This window comes from Acinonyx jubatus, chromosome B4 (assembly GCF_027475565.1).
Source record: "Acinonyx jubatus isolate Ajub_Pintada_27869175 chromosome B4, VMU_Ajub_asm_v1.0, whole genome shotgun sequence".
Classification (NCBI taxonomy): Eukaryota; Metazoa; Chordata; class Mammalia; order Carnivora; family Felidae; genus Acinonyx; species Acinonyx jubatus.
Genome location: NC_069387.1, coordinates 4,319,668 through 4,339,836, shown reverse-complemented (window position 1 = coordinate 4,339,836; position 20,169 = coordinate 4,319,668). Strand labels below are relative to the sequence as shown.

Here is a 20,169-nt window from a genome sequence, read left to right as displayed (position 1 = left end):
CCATAAAAAGTCACCAAAACAATGTTATCTTTTTGTTTACTACAAAAGGGACAAGTGTTCCATGAATTAGGACATCTTTGTCATTTTTTTTTCCTTTTTGAGGGAGAGAGTATGAGCGAGGGAGGTGCAGAGAGAGCATCCAGAGCAGGCTCCATGCTGACAGCACAGATCCCGACGTGGGGCTCAAACTCACAAACGGTGAGATCATGACCTGAGCCGAAGTCAGGTGTTCAACCGACTGAGCCACCCAGGCGCCCCTAATCAGAACATCTTCAAATGCACCTCTAGGTTGTTGAAAGACACAAAACTTCGGGGACCTTTAAGTGGTGAATAATGGAAGATTCCTTACTTTATTCCTTTGATAATTCTGCCTAAAGTGCACTCATATTTCCCCCGAGAAGGCATTGTCTTTGTTCTTTGTTCATTAACAGATGTTTATTCATCGTAAGTTGGAGTTAAATGATCCGTTCTGCCGTGCCGCTCGCTGCCTCCCGTCCCCTGGCACAGTGAAGCCTGCATATGCACCACCCCTCACGGGGGCTATTTTGGGGAAGGTCCCTTACCACGTCTGGGAAGGAACAGTTGGGTGGCTGTAGCCATGGAAGCTGCTATCGCTTCCTGGAGGGAGTCTGGAGGTGGGGAAGGGACTGCATTATAAATACTATGTAGTTAGAGTGCACACGCCCCACCTACTTATGTCAACGAGTTCAATCTAGACGTCTTATTTTAAAACCGTATGCATCAGTCCCTCTTTGGAGAAACTCGTGGAAGCGTATGAATAAAAACTCACTACTTTAATTATTGTTAGACTAAGGCCAGCTCTTGTGGCATTTACACAGACTTTGTGTGGAGATCAGAAAACATTTAGACAGCTTTTGGGGGCCACGTGGGGAAAAGGAAATGGACCCTTAAAATCTGAAAGCTCGCGCAGGTTCTGGAACTACCAGCAGATGGCACAAGCACCTATTTTATAGTCAGCAGGAAGCCTTTCATTAGCAGGAAATAACCTAAAATGGAATTTTTCTCTTTGCTTATTAATTCTTCATGCACTGAAAACATAAAGACTTTACTGGCACTAGCATCTAAAACTAAAACGTAGAAGTTGTAATACTTGTGTTAGGGTCATGACAGGACCATCCTATACGACGTCTGACTTTTTGAGTAAAGGAGACCTTGGCTCTCTGGTCCAATTCCTGTATTTAATAGCCAAGGAGACTGAGGTCCTTAACCTTGAATTAAGGACACCAGCTGGGGAGCTGATGAGAATCCCGGTCACATCGCGGAGTCCAGCCTTCCCTGACTCTGCAGTGCCTCCTCTCATCCGAATGCCGTTTTCGCCGCATAATGACAATTTGGGGGTGGTAAAGCCTCATCGAAGCCAACAGATGCCTTTCAGCTGGTGTTTATCTGAGGAGGTTTTTCGGTTTTCCCGCAAGGGATCCATCTTCCCAGAGCGATGGCATCGTCCGGGAGAACGGGATCTCCTTCTGTCTCCTTCTCTACCGTTTTCTTACAGCCTCTGTTCTCAGCCGGGAACGGGCGATACCGTTTTGCCAAACGCTGTCTTCCCAGCCTCTGGCTGTTTCTGCATTGGAAGGAAAGGGATTTTCCAACACATGTGGTTGATTCTAGGAAGACGTTTCCGATAGAGTCAACGAATGCCATACTAACAGGAACGATGGAGGCGAGCTCACTGCAGTTGTGGTTACGAAATGCCAATGGGATGTACACACCACCCTTCAAAAGAGGAGGCTGATGTGAAGTTGTGTGATGACATCGTAGAAGAAAAGGGCGATGAGGGCTTGTGTTCGGAAAGAACGCGATGTGCCCCAAAGAGTCACCTCACCTGCCCATGACAAGGACAGAAAATTGATATGGCAGTCGTGGACTTTTCAAAGACGGGACATTTATCTTGTAAATTACACGCCTTCTTTGTGTTCATGTTGCCAAATGGCTTGAAAACGGTCTGAAGGCTCCTAAATGATTTATGCCATAAGTAACCTATTACGGGCTTTTGCCGAAAAGCTGAGGAAAGAGAACTTTTTCTGGAAGACCAAGATTTTCCACAAGATTGTTTCCTTTCCTCAACAGGTAATTCTTTCCCTCGGCCATCGAAAATGGGGACAGTAGTCTAAGAACGGAATAACGGTCAGTGTGTTGTAATTAGAGAACACAAGTTCAACAGAACTGCCGTCCGGTTAGAAAAAAAAAGATGAGTTACTTTACAGAATTCTTCAAGTGTTAGGTTAAAAGGTGGTTTCCTTTTGAAAGTGTCTGGAAATCAAATGGCCTAGGTTATTACACATTTAACTAAGTTTGAATTCGACAAAGACTATCCATTGGGATATGTATTACAGAAGCGAGCTGCCGGCTCAAATAACTTATTTTTCATTACCACTACCAGGAAGCAAAATGACCACGCAATTTTCGGCATATGCTACCTTTGCACGGAAGGACCTTTAGCAAGTAACTGAATGTCCGGGTCTTGGCTTGCTCATAAAAGTAAATGGCCTAATCAGATGTTCCTCTGGAACCTTCTGAGATTTACCATTTGGTGATTTTACCACCTTATCCCAAATAAAGAAGCAAGAAAAGGAAACTTCTGATTGTACTGTGAAATTTCTGTCTGAATAACTGGGAATATTTGGTAAAAGAAATCTTATTTGTAATACCTATTTGTTTTTTTTGTTTTTTTTTATTTCTTTTTTTTTTTTGAGAGAGAGAGGGAGAGAGACAGAGTGTGAGCAGGGGAGGGGCAGAGACGGAGGGAGGCACAGAATCTGAAGCAGCATCCAGGCTCCCAGCTGTCAGCGCAGAGCCTGACGCAGGGTTTGAAGCCACGAACTGTGAGATCATGACCTGAGCCGAAGTCAGACACTTAATCGACTGAGCCACCCAGGCACCCCTGAAATACCTATTTGAATTGGAAATAATCCCTTAGAGAACATGACTTCTCTGATGCTTACTTCATTAGAAAACATCCTGTGGCTCAGTCGGTTAAGCGTCTGACTTCGGCTCAGGTCATGATCTTGAAGTTTGTGAGTTCAAGCTCTGAATCAGGCTGTCAGCACAGAGCCTGTTTGGGATCCTCTGTCACCCGCTCTCTCTGCCCCTCTGCTGCTTGTGCTCTCTCTCTCTCTCTCAAAAATAAACATTAAAAAAAATATCCTGGCAAAATATTCTCTGGGGAGCAATCCTACATTGTTTAAATATTTTTTTTTCTAAAGTTTACTTATTTTGAGAGACAGTGAGAGAGACCAAGAGACAGCAGGAGTGGGGGAGAGGGAGGGAGAGAGAGAGTGAGAGAGGGAGAGAGGGAATCCCAAGCAGGCTCCACACTGTCAGCACAGAGTCTGACATGGGGTTCGAACTCATGAACTGTGAGATCATGACCTGAGCTAAAACCAAGAGTCAAATGCTTAACCAACTGAGCCCCCCAGATGCCCCTCCTATGTTGTTTAAAAGGTGTAACCATTTATCTTTCTGTCCACATGTAAGTCATTTTGCTTATCACGGGTTTTCCTTTGGTTGTTTAACTTAGGTTTTTTCCTTTAAAAAAGGAACAGAGGGTCAGCTGGGTGGCTTAGTCGGTTAAGTGACTGATTTCGGCTCAGGTCATGATCTCATGGTCCGTGGGTTCGAGCCCCACATCAGGCTCTGTGCCGACAGCTCAGTCTGGAGCCTGCCTCAGATTCTGTGTCTCCCTCTCTCTCTGCCCCTCCCCCGCTCATGCTCTGTCTCTCTCTCTCTCTTTCAAAAATAAACATCAAAAAATTAAAAAAAAAAAAAGGAACAGAAACTTAAACAAGTAGAAAATCTACTGATGACTTTCATTAGACGAACCAAGGAAATAATTCGAACCTAGTAATAACCATGGCAAAATATTGCTTACTAATTATGATGCTAATTAGTACCTTCTTTTTCATGTAGCGTCTTTCCCTTGCTAAAAAGCTGCCAAATTTTCAAATTTATGGATTGCGCCATACAAAGACGTGCGAAGCCTTGTTGTGTGAACCGACTTCGGCTTTAGGTCCCCACTTAAAACAGAAGGAATAGAGCCGAATGGGACGGTGGATCTTTCCTGGGTCTAAAGGTGTCGTCTGTCCACGTGCCCCCGCCTGGGCACGGAGGACCAAGGATGACCCCAGGCTGAATCAACCAGCGGGCCTGGTCCCCAAGGCCTCATGCAAAGTACACTGGATCTGATACGTTTCAAAAACACAGATTTATGCTTTTCTTTTGGATTCTTAGACCGGAAATACCTGGCAAATACCCGTGTTACACGCCGGCCCCCCTCCTGCCAGCTCTGGAGCAGCCAGCCACAGTCCAGCCCGTTAGTGGCACTCTGGTGGCAAACAGGGATTCTGAAGAGCTCCTCCTCCATTCGGGTCAGCTGTGACGATGGGTCTTAGGAAACTCTCGTTTTCCCAGCATTTTGTTTCTCATCGTGGGTAGGAAGTGTGAGCTGGGCAGCCGTGCCTCCTGCTAATTGTAACAAGCACAAAGGCCGAGGGAGCAGAAGCGGTGAGAACAGCAGAGTCAGCTCCGATGGGGGAGACACCTGGCTTCCGCCTTCTGCTGAAGCCTGTCTCCGGTGCAGGTGAGAACAGCTCACCCCTCGGGAGGGTCTGGGCTTTGGATGGGGGGGGTGGGGGGCGGGCAGGTGCGTCCCTCTAAGGATTTACTCTTTGGTCCCACATAATTTGCGCTGTCTTTGTGCATGTTCGTGGCAATACAGACACACAAACGAACTGGAGACAAAACCCCTAGCTTTTGTTAATTTTGCAGTTCGGTTATTGAAGGGTTTTACTATGGAGACCGTAGCAATTCACAGACACTTCCTATTACTTCGCATAGAAATAAATGAAGGCCTCCCGGTGGGAACAAATAAATGCTCTTCATTCTGAGCTTGCCAGGGCAAGGGATCTGGCCATGGTTGTCGCTGGCTTTGGGGAGGGACTTGAGGCGGGGCGGGGGGATCCAAGGCTTCGTTGTGGACACAGGGGAGGGCTTTGGGGGCACCCTGACAGAGGTTGTGGGCACTGGGAACCGGCGGGGGGTGCTGAGTTGAAGCGGGGCATCCACGGGAGTGGTCAGGGGAGCATCTCTGACTTTCTGCATCTGGTTCTGAGTTATGAGGGAGGCCAGAGGGCAAAAATGGGGGGAAGCTGGGAGTTACTTGTCAGGCCCTGGCCCTTCGGGCTACCTGCTGCCGAGGTCGTGGGTCAGAGTTCTGTGTCATAGATGGTCTGGCTGTGTCCTTTTCCATACGGTCTCTCAGGATAAGGACGTGCCAGTGGTAGTTTCACAATCCCTACTGACGAGAGACTTCAAGGGATAATTTTATGGCCGGGGAGTCTAGGGGACTCGTTATGGAGCAAACTCCCTGACTTCACTTGGATAATGGGTTTATTTGGGCACACTGGGTACAGTGAATTTATTTATTTCTTTATTTATTTCTTAAATAGAACGTTCCTACTCGGCGTAAAACTCTGCTAACGAAGCACGCTAGCCAAATAATTTGCTTGGCGGGTCCTAGGAAAGTCCCTGGGACAATGATGAATAAGAATAAGGGTGTAGGGACAGGAAGATTGGAGAGAGAAGGGCCGATGAACTTCTGAGTCACTTGAACAGAATCAAATACTAACTATGGAAATTAACCATTACTCAAACTAATTGATTTATAAGATGAGTAGCCCTCTCAGAATCAAAATAATGATATTAAATGGCAGAGTAAGTGCATTCGGGGTTATTGAAAGGAAGGAAAATCTCTGCAGTGACTGAAGTTAATGGCTTGTTCCTGCCCGGCTGTCAACGTCCTCCATTCGGAATATATATATTTTCTCTCTTCCCTCGTCCGTGGATTATTAATATCCGTTTGACTATTGGATTAATTCACACATCGCAATAAAACAAAATTATGAGGTGAATATTACTCCCATATTTTGAATACTCCCCAAAGTGCCTTTTGGGTGATTAGAGCGATTTTTCATTTAGAACGTGAAGATGCTGATTTTTAAAACGAAAAGTTTCTCATACACACAGCACCTAAACGCATATTATCATTTCACATTTTCATAGAGAAGTCCATCTGAGGCTTCCAAAGCCCATGGTTCACTTAAGCTTGTTTTCTATCCAGCCACGTGGCTGGCCCCGAAGACACAGATACGGGGCAGCTCCCTACTGGAGATTTGGCCCAACTTGTAACCAATAAGTGGGGTGCCACCCTTTCGCGGAAGCTCCCAGAAGACACGAGACGCTCACATCCGAGAGTAAAGAGTAAAGAGAGTAAAGAGTCTTTACTGCTCTTGGGGCAGCAGGAAGCTTGAACACTGTGTTTGCTGGGCTACTATCACGTGGCCCCAGAGGCAGGATGTGGTCAGCTGGAGGCATGCTCGTGCCGTGGGTGAGTTTGCAGCAGGAAAGCCCCAAGGTTGGAGAGCCCGATCAGTTATCGTGGGCAGAAAGTGTGCCTTCCCTTTGCTGTGGAAATAGACAGTGTATCCTCTATGCGGTCTGCTATTCAAATACCCTGAAAAGACACAGAAACCCTCTGCCTGAAAGATGTACCCAAAGCCAAGAGACCCATGGAGAATGACCTCTGAAAATATGGCGAATTTTCCCATGAGCATAGCACTTCATTGGCCGCCGTGAGGAGTCTGGCCAAGAGAGGAAGGAGCCATATCTGTTCAATTCGCCCTCTATGAGATTTAATTTAGGCTTCTACCAAAAAGACCCCAAGCATCAGCATGATGGGTGGCAGGCAGCATGGAAGGGCCATCTCGACGGTCAGCCCATCGCTGAGTGGCTTTTGCTATACGAGGCACAGCACTGCCAGGTTGGAGATGGAAAACATGGCCCAGGTTGTGTTCAAGGCTCCAGTGGTGTGACTGGACCGGGAGAGCCACACTGCGTTTTCATGCAACGTCAGCTATGTTGAGACACAAGTGATGAGCTGAGAGGAGGTCCAGGTTAGGTGTGGTCAACCTGCGAGGAGCAACGGGGGCAAATATCCCATGCCAAGTGGCCTCCGTCACCAAGAGACAGACAGCTGAGCCCCTGGCGACAACCCGAGAGTCAGCAGAGAGATAAGAAGGTGCATCGACAGGAATTTTGGCCAGAGCTCTGAGGACGGCCTTGAGTTCTGCCCACGGAGCACAGTGACCACATCCATCGTCACTTCTGTTCAGCTGGAGCTGAGCCTGAGCAGACACCGCAGCTCAGAGAACATACCATCCGGAGTCAAGATGGGCACGTGGTCAGTGAACAGGGCCTGTAGGGAAACCTCTCTGGGTTGAGGGCCCCACACGTCAGCAGCTTTGCTTAGTGGGGCAGAGTGGGGGATAAAACTCGCCCCAGCTGTCCAAGGCACAGTGACTGCTTTTTCATATAAAGCTGAGATGCGGCTAGAGCCAGGGTATGGGTGTTCTAGAACAGACCATTGCACAGGATTTGTTTTCCTGTGTCTGGCGTATCGCACTCAGCACAAGGTCTTCAAGGCTCGCCCATGTGGCAGCTGTCAACAAGTCCTTCTTCTTTAAGACTAATATTCCTGAAATAGATTTTTAAATAGAAGATATTCATGGCTATTTCCATTTCAGGTTGAGTTTCTCGTATCTTTTCACCCAGACGAGACTTTGAATGTTATTCACGGTCTTTCTTGGGATGAAAGCGATGTCTTCCTTGGGCGATTTAAGAACTCTCGAGAAAGTGCATCAGATGGGAATTAAAATCTCTAAAATCCGAATCAGACCACAGCTACAGTGTGCTCGTGAGAAGAGATTTGATTCTGCTGACCAGCACTAAAGTCTGACCTTTGTCTGCATAAAACAGAAGTCGACTTCGGCACCACGAAAATGTTTATTCATGGATCAGCAGGGCGAGTGAGACCTTGATCCCGGAGGAAGGTCTTGCCCACAGACACTCAGACTTTTATGCCAGTCAACGTCGCTGCGGGTGCTGGAGAACAGTAATGGGTGTAAATCTGCAACTCAGGGCATTTCAGGCTCCGCATATCCAGCTTTACTGCCTTTGTTCACTTGACCTCTTAATCAAATTTTTTTCCACCCGCTTGCCAATATCACCTTGTTCTGACATAAGTTGTGTTTCAGCCGGCTTACGCCTCACTAACAAATGAGGTGAAATCCATCTGAGGAGGAATCCGAGGCAGGCTGAATCGAGAGAGCTTGCCTCTGGAGCAGCAAATTAGGTGTGGAACAAGAAATACAGCTCCGGAGTGCCAGTTTCCAGTCATTTCCTTTAGCTGGGAGCCAGCCTCCTTCAATGAATCAATCAACATTTACTTATCTGTCCCCTGCAGCAGTTTTGCAGATCGTTTTCAAAAAATCATTGAACCACTCACAGTTTATCCACTCTGCAAAATAGACACGGCTCTTCTCATACCTACCACATCGCTCCCCTCTCAGCCAACTGACTATAGCTCTGATTTCAGTAGGCAGAAAATATATACCCCTGCCCAGGGAAATTACTCTTACCACCTAACTGCCTCTTATATTTAAATGTCCGTGAGACCCTCTCAAAAAAGAGAGTGGAAAGGCTGAAAAGCATAGGGTTCCTCCAACTGACACATATTTGTCTTATAAATAACGTGCCCTCGAGAATGGCCACCACGGCTTCCTCCTGAGGCGTGACCTTCGCTACCTCCAGCTCCAGTGAAATCAGGGGAGATGATGACCCTTGTCTTCTATCCCAGCGCCTCAAATGCATATGCGGTCCCCAGAGGAGCTTCCTTCTGGACACCCTGATCTCGCAATCAGAGACGGGGTGGGGGGCTCCCTCCGCCTACAGCTGGGCAGTGCTGGGGGTCATGACGTTGGTGCTTCTGCAGACTGTGCCCTGGGGGAAGGTTCCTAACAGACTTCGCTTTGCTTGCTTGGAAGATGAAAATAATATTTCCTCCCTCACAGGGAGGAAGTCCTTTTCACTTTGCTTTTATGTTGTTTACACCTGCATGAGGGACGACATCGGATCTATTGCCTTGTGAATTGGGCCAACGAAATCGGAAGTGAGAGACAGCACACGCCTTTGACTAAATGATGGAAATCCACCTTTGTGGTTACAGACTGACCTGAACACTGTAGCTGCCAGCAACAGTTAGATTCTTTTGGTTAGTTATGGTATTTATGATAGTTAGAGGGAAAAATTTTCTATCTATCTATCTATCTATCTATCCATCATCTATTCCCCCCCCCCCCCCCCCCCCTTAGCTTCTGGATCCTGGGAGCAAGAACGAGTAATCTCTGACTTTCAGTGTCCTTAGGAACAATTAGGAATAATATGGTAAAATAGTGATACAACATTGATCAATGGCCTGGAACATCCTGGAATAATTCTTAACAGATGTAACCCTTCCCTGTTGGCTACCGTTAAATAAGTATGTTAAACATCTGAAATTGACTTTGCTTTATATTTGATGAATTCTTGCTACTTTCAATAAATGGAGAAACCCCCATGGATGGCGACAACACATGACGTGTTATGCATAGCCCCTTCGGCTACAATAAAGCCATGTATGAGATTCTAACACGCACACCTGTCTTTGTGAGCAGGTGCAGCGGCAGACTTGTGGCCTGCTCTCCACCATCAGGCCTTCCATCCACCCATGTGGTCTTCTGTCCAGACCAGCCCACTGCATGGATTGTCACCTGTCACCCAGGGCAGGTGACAGAGTCTCCTGCTGCAATATTTCTGCGAAACAGAGTCACGGTGGCGTAAAACAAAGAGCACCTCTTCCTTCCTGGTGAGATCACAGGTCAGACGCAACTCACCCGGCTAAGCTGACTGCCAGAGTGTGGGCTAGAGGTGCCGGGATGCCAGCTGGTTTCCAGCCTAACCCATGTGTCTCCTCATCCTCTGAGGACCACTGACTACTTGGAACGTCGTCTTTTCGCAGCAGTTTCTGTGAATGCAAGGTAGCCGGCTAGACATGCATGTGAGCTTAAAGATGTTCGTGTGTTCCGTTCCATTGCTAAACAGTCTGCGTGACTAAACCCAACACCAACATGGCAGGTATGTATATATTTCAATTCTGCACCGTCTGCAAGGGGAGGTGGGGAAACGTGATGGGTAATTGTAACAGTGGTCCGTCCATCGTGAAGGGACATTCCTGTATGTTGACAGTCCTTCAGGAAAGAGAGGTAGAGAAACCAGGGTTGTCTTTGTTCAGCTTGGCTGTCAGGTCAAAGGCTTGGAACCCGGAAGGAATGGCGTCTTGACAACCTACCAAGTGCGGCTTTGCAAAATATCAATGAATGCCAATTCCATTAAATGTGCGGGGAAATCTGATCCAGTATGCTAAAATGTGAACATTTGTGAGCGGTTCAATGAGATTGTATTCTGTAATCACTTCTCAAGACTCAGAATGATTTTGGTAGAGGAGAATATGGAGCAGTTTTTATTTTAAAAACTTTTTTGGCAAGGACAATATACCAAAAGGAACTTTCAATATATTTGCATATAATAAAATGTAGGAAGTAGATTAACCTTGAAATACAGAAATAATCTTAATACAGAAAGAATACACTAGATTCTCAAATGCTTTGAAAATAGGTTATGTTCTCCATTTCTTTATATTCTGCATATTTTAAATCAGAAATGTCAAGTTTGGTTGAATCTTTCAATTCCTGCTAAAAATAAAAAGTGCCAAACCAATCTGTAGAATTCAGAAGTAAATCGTATGACTACTTTATTCATGCTTAAATATTTCTCAGAAAATGAGCTATCTCCATGAGTATTCATATCTTCCCCTTCTTAAATTTTTTTTTTTAACATTTATTTTTGAGACAGAGAGAGACAGAGCATGAACAGGGAAGGGGCAGAGAGAGAGAGGGAGACACAGAATCTGAAACAGGCTCCAGGCTCCGGGCTGTCAGCACAGAGCCCGACGGGGGGCTCGGACTCACGGACCGCGAGATCATGACCTGAACCGAAATCAAGAGTCAGATGCTTAACCAACTGAGCCACTCAGGGAACCCTGTTGTTTTAACAAACTATAGATCCGTTCTTAGGTACAAGCTAAAATGCCTCTTGGTTCAGATACCAATTTTCACCTAGTAGCTTGTATAATAAAAGGCAGCTGTTCAAAAATATGGTTATGTTGACAATAAGATATGTTATTTATTGAATACAAGCAACAGTTCAATAATTCAAGTCTTATATTTATTTTCTCAGAGTAACTTGCTGTCAGTAAAAGGCAGATTTACGCAAACACATTTAACAAACAATAGTGGATTTTAACATCTTTAACTCATTTTGGAAGAAGGACTGTATGTAATTCAAGGAAAATAATTTTAATATGAAATACTTCCCTTAACAACCTATACACGCTCGTCTGAGTATGTTTGACATTTTCACGTCCTTTTACATAAATATTAGGAACCGTTAAGTAGTATTTGGAAAGGCTTTAATTTTCTTACAGGCTTTGGCTTAAAGGAAATGAAAATTCAGAGGATCTGTGTTTTTGGCAGGGAGCAGAGGAACGTGAGGCAGTGTAGGGCGTGGAGGGAAGGGACCGTTTAATAAAAGACACTAAGATGTCTTCTTTTGGGAAGACAAGTGGCCGCAACTTTAGTCCTTCCTCAAAAAAAGTTCCATGTGGAAAATATGCAATTTCACAAAAATAATTAATAGGTAATCAAACCTAGGAAATTGATTCTTATTTTTCAAGAGCAGAAAAGTATCTTGGCTATTCAAGTACATGGGACGATTCCTTAGGTGTGTTTTCCCCTTAATGCCCAATGTTTTATTTTTATTTTTATTTTTTTTAATGTTTATTTATTTCTGAGACACAGAGAGACAGAGCATGAGCAGGGGAGGGCCAGAGAGAGAGGGAGACACAGAATCAGAAGCAGGCTCCAGGGTCCCAGCTGTCAGCACAGAGCCCGACGCGGGGTTCGAACTCACAAACCGTGAGATCATGACCTGAGCCAAAGTCGGTCACTCAACCGACTGAGCCACCCAGGCGCCTCAATGCCCAACATTTTAATCTTTAGAACTTACTGGTGCTAGAAGTCTACTTTCTTGGTAACTGAACAAACTATTTAGTCTAGAAATGTGAATGATATGTTATCAGAACACACTAGTGATATGATTAGCTTATTTTTTAAGCAGTTCTTTTTTTTAAAGTTTATTTTTATTTATTTTGAGCAAGATACAGAGAACAAGCAGAGGAGGGGCAGAGAGAGAGAGAGAGGGAGACACAGAATCCCAAGCAGGCACCAGACTCTGAGCTTTCAGCGCAGGGCCCTATGCGGGGCTTGAACTCACGAACTGTGACATCATGACCTGAGCCGAAATCAAGAGTCTGAAGCTTAACCGACTGAGCCACCTAGGTGCCCCAATATGATTAGCTAATTGATGATATAACAATTTAATAATATAATAACGTAATGATGTAACAGTTTCTCAAATGTGGCATGTTGAACACTGTTCTAAATGTTTTTGTGCATTAATTAAGAGACTGCTGTATATAGTGATGCTGTGCCCCACTGCCCCACTCCCCCTCGCCTCCCAGGGCAGGGGGCTCGTTCACACGACTGTTAGGAGTATGGGTGTTGACTGATCACGGCTGGGTCTGTCTCCAGAGCTGCCTGAGGCCCAAGAAAGCAGCCTTTGTCTCTAGCGGAGACATGTCTGAAGGGTCATGTACCACCCCAGGTCCAGAGGTCCCCATACACTAGTATTCATGTTGTTTGATTCTGATACTTATGCTGCATTTACATTTGTATTGTTCGATAACAATCTGTGTCTACGTATTTATGCCGCTTAATTCTGTAGCAATGAATCAATGTAATGAAAAATCAGTCCAGAAGAAAACTTAACCCCCGAAGCCTTACGGTCACAGAAAGTTTTCTTCATGTTTTTATTGTAGTGAAATAACATGGTGATCAAGAAAACATTTCCAGGTGTAAAAACATTTATGCTAGTATAGAATTCTGTGGGAGAGACAGAGTGGAATGTATATTCAAGGAGAAAGAACAATGACGTAAAACAGCCAACCCAAATTTGAGTTTGTTTGGGTTTGCTTTTCAGTGCCCGGTCGAAACTACAAAATCGTCATGGTATTTATATTTCATTAGGTAAAATTTAAAAACAGGCACCTCAGTTTGAGTTGACTAATTTTGAAAACTCCAGTATTTGCTGACACTCTTTACAACGATTTCAACTTACGACAAAACCTTTTCAATTTCATTAACATTGTGTGTGGTGATACATGGTTTTCCAAAATTCTTTTAGGTGTTAAGCAGGCAAAAGTGTTCACTAAACTAGGTGACCCAAATTGTCTTTCCATGATAGAATCAGTCATGTTTTCCCCTTCCTCTCTCCCTTCCTTCCTTCCTTCCTCCCCTCCTCCTTCCTTCCTTTCCTCCCTCCCTCTTTTTCTTTCTTTCCCTTTCTTTCTTTCTTTCTTTCTTTCTTTCTTTCTTTCTTTCTTTCTTTTCTCCTTCCTTCCTTCCTTCCTTCCTTCCTTCCTTCCTTCCTTCTTTTTCTTTTCACAAAAAATTTAGCCTAACACAGTCTTCTGTAGTGATCTCCCATCCATGGTGGAAGAGGAAGCATCACTAGGAAACCAAAGCTGGAGGTCATAAGGGATGGTGAAACCATCAAGAGAAGCACAGCCAATTCAGTCAACAGGTCATTTCTTAGGAATGCTGCCTGCCTTCGTGAAGGTTTTGAAGTTTTCACATGTGAGAAAGTTCTGCATCAGCCTTCTGCTCATTTTTGTCTGTCTTGACAAAACCTATTGAAAGAATCTAATGAGATCCACCTAATTAATTGAACAATGACCATGTGGTAGACCTGTTGTAATAGTTTCTTTTTTTTTTTTAAATAAAGCTTATTTATGTTACGTAGAGAGAGACGGAGAGAGAGATAGAATAAGGAGGAGAGGGGCAGAGAGAGAGGGAGAGAGAATCCCAAGCAGGCTCCATGTTCCGAGCTGTCATTGCAGAGCCTGATGGGGGGCTTGAACTCATGAAATGTGAGATCATGAGCTGAGCCAGAATCAGAGTCGGATGCTTAAAGACTGAGCCCCCCATGTGCCCATGTTGTAATAGTTTTTTTTTAGGGCTGACACTAATGAAATACCACAAACTTGGTGGCTTAAAACAAAAATTTATTTCCTCGCAGTTGTAGGGGCTGGAGGTCTGACGTCAAGGTGTTAGCAGGGCCTCTCTCTCCCTGGATTCTCTGGAGGGGCCCAGTTCTCTCCTTGCCTCTTTGAGCCTCTGGTGGTGCCTGTTATCCGTGGTCCTGTCACTGCAGGCTCTGCCTCGGTCTTCATATCCTTCTCTCTGTGTGTCCTTTCTCTGTTTTTCATAAGGATATTTTCATTGAATTTAGAGCCCACCCTAATGCAGCATGAACTATCTCAATTTTTTTTTCATGACTACATCCTCAAAGACCCTATTTCCAAATAAGGTAATATTCTGAGGTTTTGGGGGGGACCTGCATGGGGGGGCCCTATTAGACCCACTGGGATTATATGCATGTGCAATGTAATCACATCATCCCCACCAACTCAACACAACTCAAAACACAAACAAGAAAAACAAAAAAAGATGAAGAAGAAAAGAGCCATTTGAGAAAAGTGTTTTTCCCCTCTTGTAAGGATAAGGCAAATGTAGGTAAACTGACAGCTCGGAATGCCAAAGCGGAGACCAGGTCCTTGTTATGCTGGGCTACAAATGTCCTCTCTGCTCACAAACCCTGTGGTCTGTGGGCGGCCGCCCTCCCTCTTCCCCTAGACCTCGTCCTCATCAGGACCAGGGACAGTGCCTCGCAAGCCTCAGACTCCCATTTCCTTGGTGTTGGTCTCAAGAAAAGACGGAAGGATTTTGTAAGTTTCCTGCCTTCTTCCCCCACCATTTGATGACTTACTTTCCAGCAGATGGAAACCCCCCACCCGGTGGATAAATCTGTAGGCGGTGGCACAGCGTAAGCCTTCAGGCCCTAACGGTGTGATGCCCAATGAAAACAGACAAACTGGCGTCCAGTGTCCTCACCACCGATCTGCTCGGAAAAACATACTTCAGCGGGTTGTTTTAGGAATCATACCCCTTTTTTTTTCATATTTGAAGAACACATTTGTATTCTCCTAATGTGTTCTCCTTAATTATTGTGTGATTATTTTCAGGATGAAAAAAACTCACGGGGCGTCTGGGGGGGCTCTGTCAGTTGAGCATCCGACTTCCGCTCAGGTCATGATCTCACGGTTTGTGAGTTCAAGCCCCATATCAGGCTCTGTGCTGACAGCTCAGAGCCGGAGGCCTGCTTCGGATTCTGTGCCTCCCTCTCTCTGCCTCTCCCCTGCCCACACTCTGTCTCTCTCTCTGTCTCAACATTAAATTAACATTAAAAAAATTAAAAAAAACCCCTCATGATTCTTCATACATTTTTATATTTCTTTAAGATGAAATAGTTTAATTGCCTCTGACATTTCAGTTGAGATCTTTATAATATTAGCGTGACTGAGAGGAAACCATATTCCCTGAGTAGATCTTTAATGATGGAGAGAAATAATAGATTTCTTCCCACAAAATGAGAGGTCACTGTAAGCAAGGCATGATGGAGTGGAATTCTACTCAGGAATAAAGAGAGAGGGTGGAGAGGAAAGGAAAGAGAGATATATTGCATTGTTTTGCAGGGGGTCTAGCGGTTGAAGTGTCCACGCAGCCATTCTGTGGTCGTGTCCACGCAGCCATTCTGTGGTCCAGCTGCAAGAATGTGTGGTGCCTCGAAGAAGCATCACTGTGGGTGAGAGAGGGCTGTTCCCTTCCGTCTCCAGAAATCTATCCATGCTAACAGAGGGGCTGTCACAGATCGCTAAATTATCAGGACTGTAGAATTCCGTCGATTAATGGTCATTTTGCCACCAAACACTTAAAACATTATCACTAGTGTATTCACAGAACTTGTGGATTCCCTACTTTCAAACGACGACGTGTCTGTCCGTCCCGGCGCTGTGATTTTAGGAAGACCAAATGCTGAAAGCCAAACAGACATTATGCTACTTTTCCCTCTTCTCTTCCAGCTGGGATCATCGCCGGAGTCTGATTCACACGTCAGCACCTGAATCGGCAGCTTCATCCTGTCAGGAGAGAATTGCAACAAGAATTGTATTCCGAACGATAGGCAAAGCCATGATTCATACTTAATTCTTATAATGAAGTTTGTAGACTGAGAGCTAGTCAATCTAAGCATTACGGGACAAAGGGAAAGGCAACTAGGATCTGACACCTATGTGGAACTAACGACTTCGGTCTTCGAGCGAGAGACATCATCCTTCCTGTGGGAGAGAAGAGAGGGCCTCCCGCTTACCCAAGCTCATGTAGAAATACATGGCACTAGCATTTAGAGCAAACCCTTGGCCATAAGAGAGGCTAAGATGACTAATATGAAAGCATGGATGAAATGAAGAGCAGATAAAGCATGAAGAAGATTAATAAATTACTAATGACAAAAATTATTCTATTTACTCCTGAACTGTCCTACCAAAGTAAAAACAAAATTCAATCCTAGATGTCTCAGAAAATTCAGAAAGTAGGACCTTATGTAACATCGGGTGATGGTTCACTATACACCAGGTAATGTGTGCTCTGGGATTATTAAAGAGCTTCTACTTAACTTTTTTTAATATTTATTTATTTGAGAGAGAGAGAGAGCAAGGGAGGGGCAGAGAGAGAGACACACGCACACAGAATCCAAAGCAGGCTCCGGGCTCCCACCTGTCAGCACAGAGCCCGACACTGGGCTCGAACCCACGGACTGGGAGATCATGATCTGAGCCAAAGTCGGATGCTCAACCGACCGAGCCACCCAGGTGCCCCAAGGAGCTTCTATTTAGAATGAAGAACACGGGACAGTGTATCCCCTGTGATCAGGAGGTCCTTATTTCATGCCAGATTTGAATATGTTATTTAATCTGGGAAGGTCACAAAGCATGAATTCTCTTCACTTTTTCTGTTACAAAGTGCAAATCTGACCTTGCCTTAAAAGGAAAGCTGATGCCTTCAGCAAGGCCTTGAAAACATAGTTGGGAGTTTTGTCACAGTTACTCAAAATTGCTAAAGTAAAGATTCCTTTCTATATAAGATTTTCCATTTTTTCTAGCAAAAATGAATTACAGCTCTAACATTTCACAAAAAGTTAATTATACTAGCAGATGCGACTACAAGACCCAGGGCCATGAGTAACCCACAGGCCATGCAGTTGGATACATGAAACACAGGAGATGATGTTGTTGTTGTTCCTTTTCTTTTGAAATGATCAGAATTGGTGATAAATTACCAACATACTGAATAATGGATCAGGATGATTTTTTTTTAAAAAAAGGAATCCTAAGTTGGTCCAAGTTTTCAAAATAGCACATTGTTTAAGTGAAAGCAAGCATCCTGGAAATACTTATCGTAACGTAACTTTTCACCATGACTGGCAAATGTTAACCAAAGGAAATTTCAGTGAACGCTTATCCTTGCAAAGTGCCTTAAAGTCATAACATGACTTTAGGAAAGATGCTTCTCTTGTAGGATGGCATAAGAGGGATCTGAGGAAACATCAGAGTCCCCATCGAAGAAATCAGTTTCTGCTCAGAGCTACAAAGCTACTGGTGGCCTGGAGAAATTCACGTGGACTCACACGTACAAGAGTAAGGTCATTATTGTTCAGTTGGAGTTGATGAGACATCTCTCTGCCCAAGAGGGAGGTCGAGTTATACATCGTAGCCTCGGCTTTTATTTCATAGCGTCCCCGGCCAGTCATCACACGACATGCCATGAGGCTGTGTGACCATCTCGTGGTCTGGAGCGCGTTAGGACCTCTTCTTGAGAGCCTGCATACTGCTCTACTCTAGCGGCCCTCACAGGAGTTGGGATTTGTTGTAGAAGCTACATCTATAGAAACATACAAAACACCACAACTGTTCTCACCGCCAGAGAGATAATATCAACACCCACACTATGCTCATTGGCGAAATAAAAATACAAAACCGACATTGGTGCGAAAGAGTGTATCTGTCCTGCCTTGACTCCCTCTGTGAGGGTTGCCTTGATCTTTCTTCCCTGCCCATCTACACCTTCTCCATGGGCAATTCCCTAACTGCCCTTGTCTGAGAAGCCCTCAGTTTCTAGCCCCGGTTCCATGCCACCCAATTCATACCTTGTTACACAGATTATTTTTACTCAGTAACTTAGCACTGGATAAGGAACTGTTTTATTCTTCAGCTTTTTTTTCTTGAATATCCTGCTTGTCTCCCCCAGTCGTGTTATAAAGATGGAGTTCAGACCCAGCACTAAGCTGCCTGGAATCCAGTCCCGGCATCCTTCCCTTCCAGGTACCCGTGACCTCGGGGAACATGATGTAAACCTATTGGTTCCTTCATTTTTCTTCATGCAAAATAAGAATGATGATAAATAGTACAGGCTCACGGATTCTTGTGAGAAGTAAATAATAAATATATCCTGCCTGCGTAAGATAGTTTCTGATACTTGTGTTAGATAATGTTACCCATTAACATACCACCGCTTTATTTTATTGCCATTTTTATCCTCAGCATCAGAGACCTCCATACTGCACCTTTTAAATCATGCCTCGCATGGGATTGGCCAAGCAATGACTACTCCATGAATTTTGGTAATTGAATGGTAAGAGTAGAAGCACAAAGAACATCCATAGTCCAGTGGGTCATGTCTGCACGACTAGCGATCAAACTGCTGACCTGAGTAGGTCTACCCAGCCAGAGAGCAAGCCTGCGGGATGCTGAGGAAGTTGCTGGAGAGGCAGAAACTCCTAACACATCAAAAAATGGCATGGCTTGTGATGCAAAGCTCGTGTGCAGTTCATGATGATACGAAGTGGAAGCAGACCTGGAAATAAGTCGCAGGGAAATAAGCAGACCCGGAAATAAGTCGCAGGGAGAACATCGAGGTGGCCACCGTGGGGAAAAGGTCCAGTTGCTAGCCCCGCTTTTTGCATAGGGAAATTCTACAACATCTGCTTTGAAACTCAAAGGGTGGCTTTAATAATAGGGAAGAGTAAAATACACGAGAGGCATTCGTTGGGGGTGGAATCTAATAGAACCGTTCAAATCATGACGGGAGAAAACGTTGACTTATGGAGAGTAGTTCATGAGGTACAGTCAAGAGAAAAGACAGGAGTCGGATCCAAGTTTTGTGAAGCAGGAGGATGAGAGAAGGGAGGACGAAGGGGGAGGAAGAGAAGGCATGGAGGGGAGGAACGTGCTTTCTCCTAGGCTGAGGTTTAAAGAAAACGACTTGTGACCGAAGAGTTTAATCTAAACTTTGTGCAGAGCGCAGCGTGTGAATGGGCTCGCTGTCACCGACAGGGAAGAGGTAAGAATGTGGAGGCAACCTAAACGTCCTTTCCAGAGAACATCCGCTCTTTAGTGAAGAACAGAGTGGAAGACTGTGATGCTACATGTAGCTTAGAAACACCATAGACGTATTTCTTTGTTCCAGAAAACCAAGTAAAATGGATTACTTGGAAATGGATGTAGGAGGTAGGGCATCTTAGGACAGTCAGGGCAGAGGCAAGCATGATAAAGGCAAATCAAAACCTGTGTGTGTGTGTGTGTGTGTGTGTACGCACATATTTTTATTTTAACTCAAAATCCTACTAAAAATAAATAAATAATTGCATATCCTGTATATGAATCTCCAAACCTGTCTTAGTTCATAAAAAAAAAAAACTGCAAAATACACCACACATTTGTTCCATGGGAGAATTTTCATGGAAAACACAGAGTACTTTTGGAATAAGTTGTATATATTTACAACATTTTGAAAGCATAATTGTTTATTCAAATGAGAGTCATTGTTTATTCAAATGAGACACATGAGACCCTCTTCAAATAAAGAGATCTTTAGTCTGACTTAGTTACACACACAGGCCAGGACGACTGTATTAAGATCTTATGAGGAGGCAATTTAGGTTTTAAAGTGGTGAGGGGTGCCTCGGTGGCTCACTCGGTTAAGCGTCCAACTTCCGCTGAGGCCACGCATAATCTCACGGTTCGTGGGTTTGAGCCCTGCATCAGGCTCTGTGCTGACAGCTCAGAGCCTGGAGCCTGCTTTGGATTCTGTATCTCCCTCTCTTTCTGCCCCTTCCCTGCTCATGCTCCATCTCTCTTTGTCT

General features: G+C 44.7%; 1 long non-coding RNA gene across 1 annotated transcript; it reads left to right on the top strand.

Moving 5' to 3' along the window:
* The first annotated feature begins 913 nt into the window (after positions 1 to 913).
* LOC128316266 (uncharacterized) lies at positions 914 to 16,708 on the top strand. Its single transcript, XR_008299872.1, has 3 exons — positions 914 to 2,091; positions 4,252 to 4,600; positions 16,052 to 16,708. It is a non-coding gene; the product is annotated as an uncharacterized LOC128316266 (long non-coding RNA).
* The last annotated feature ends 3,461 nt before the right edge of the window (positions 16,709 to 20,169 follow it).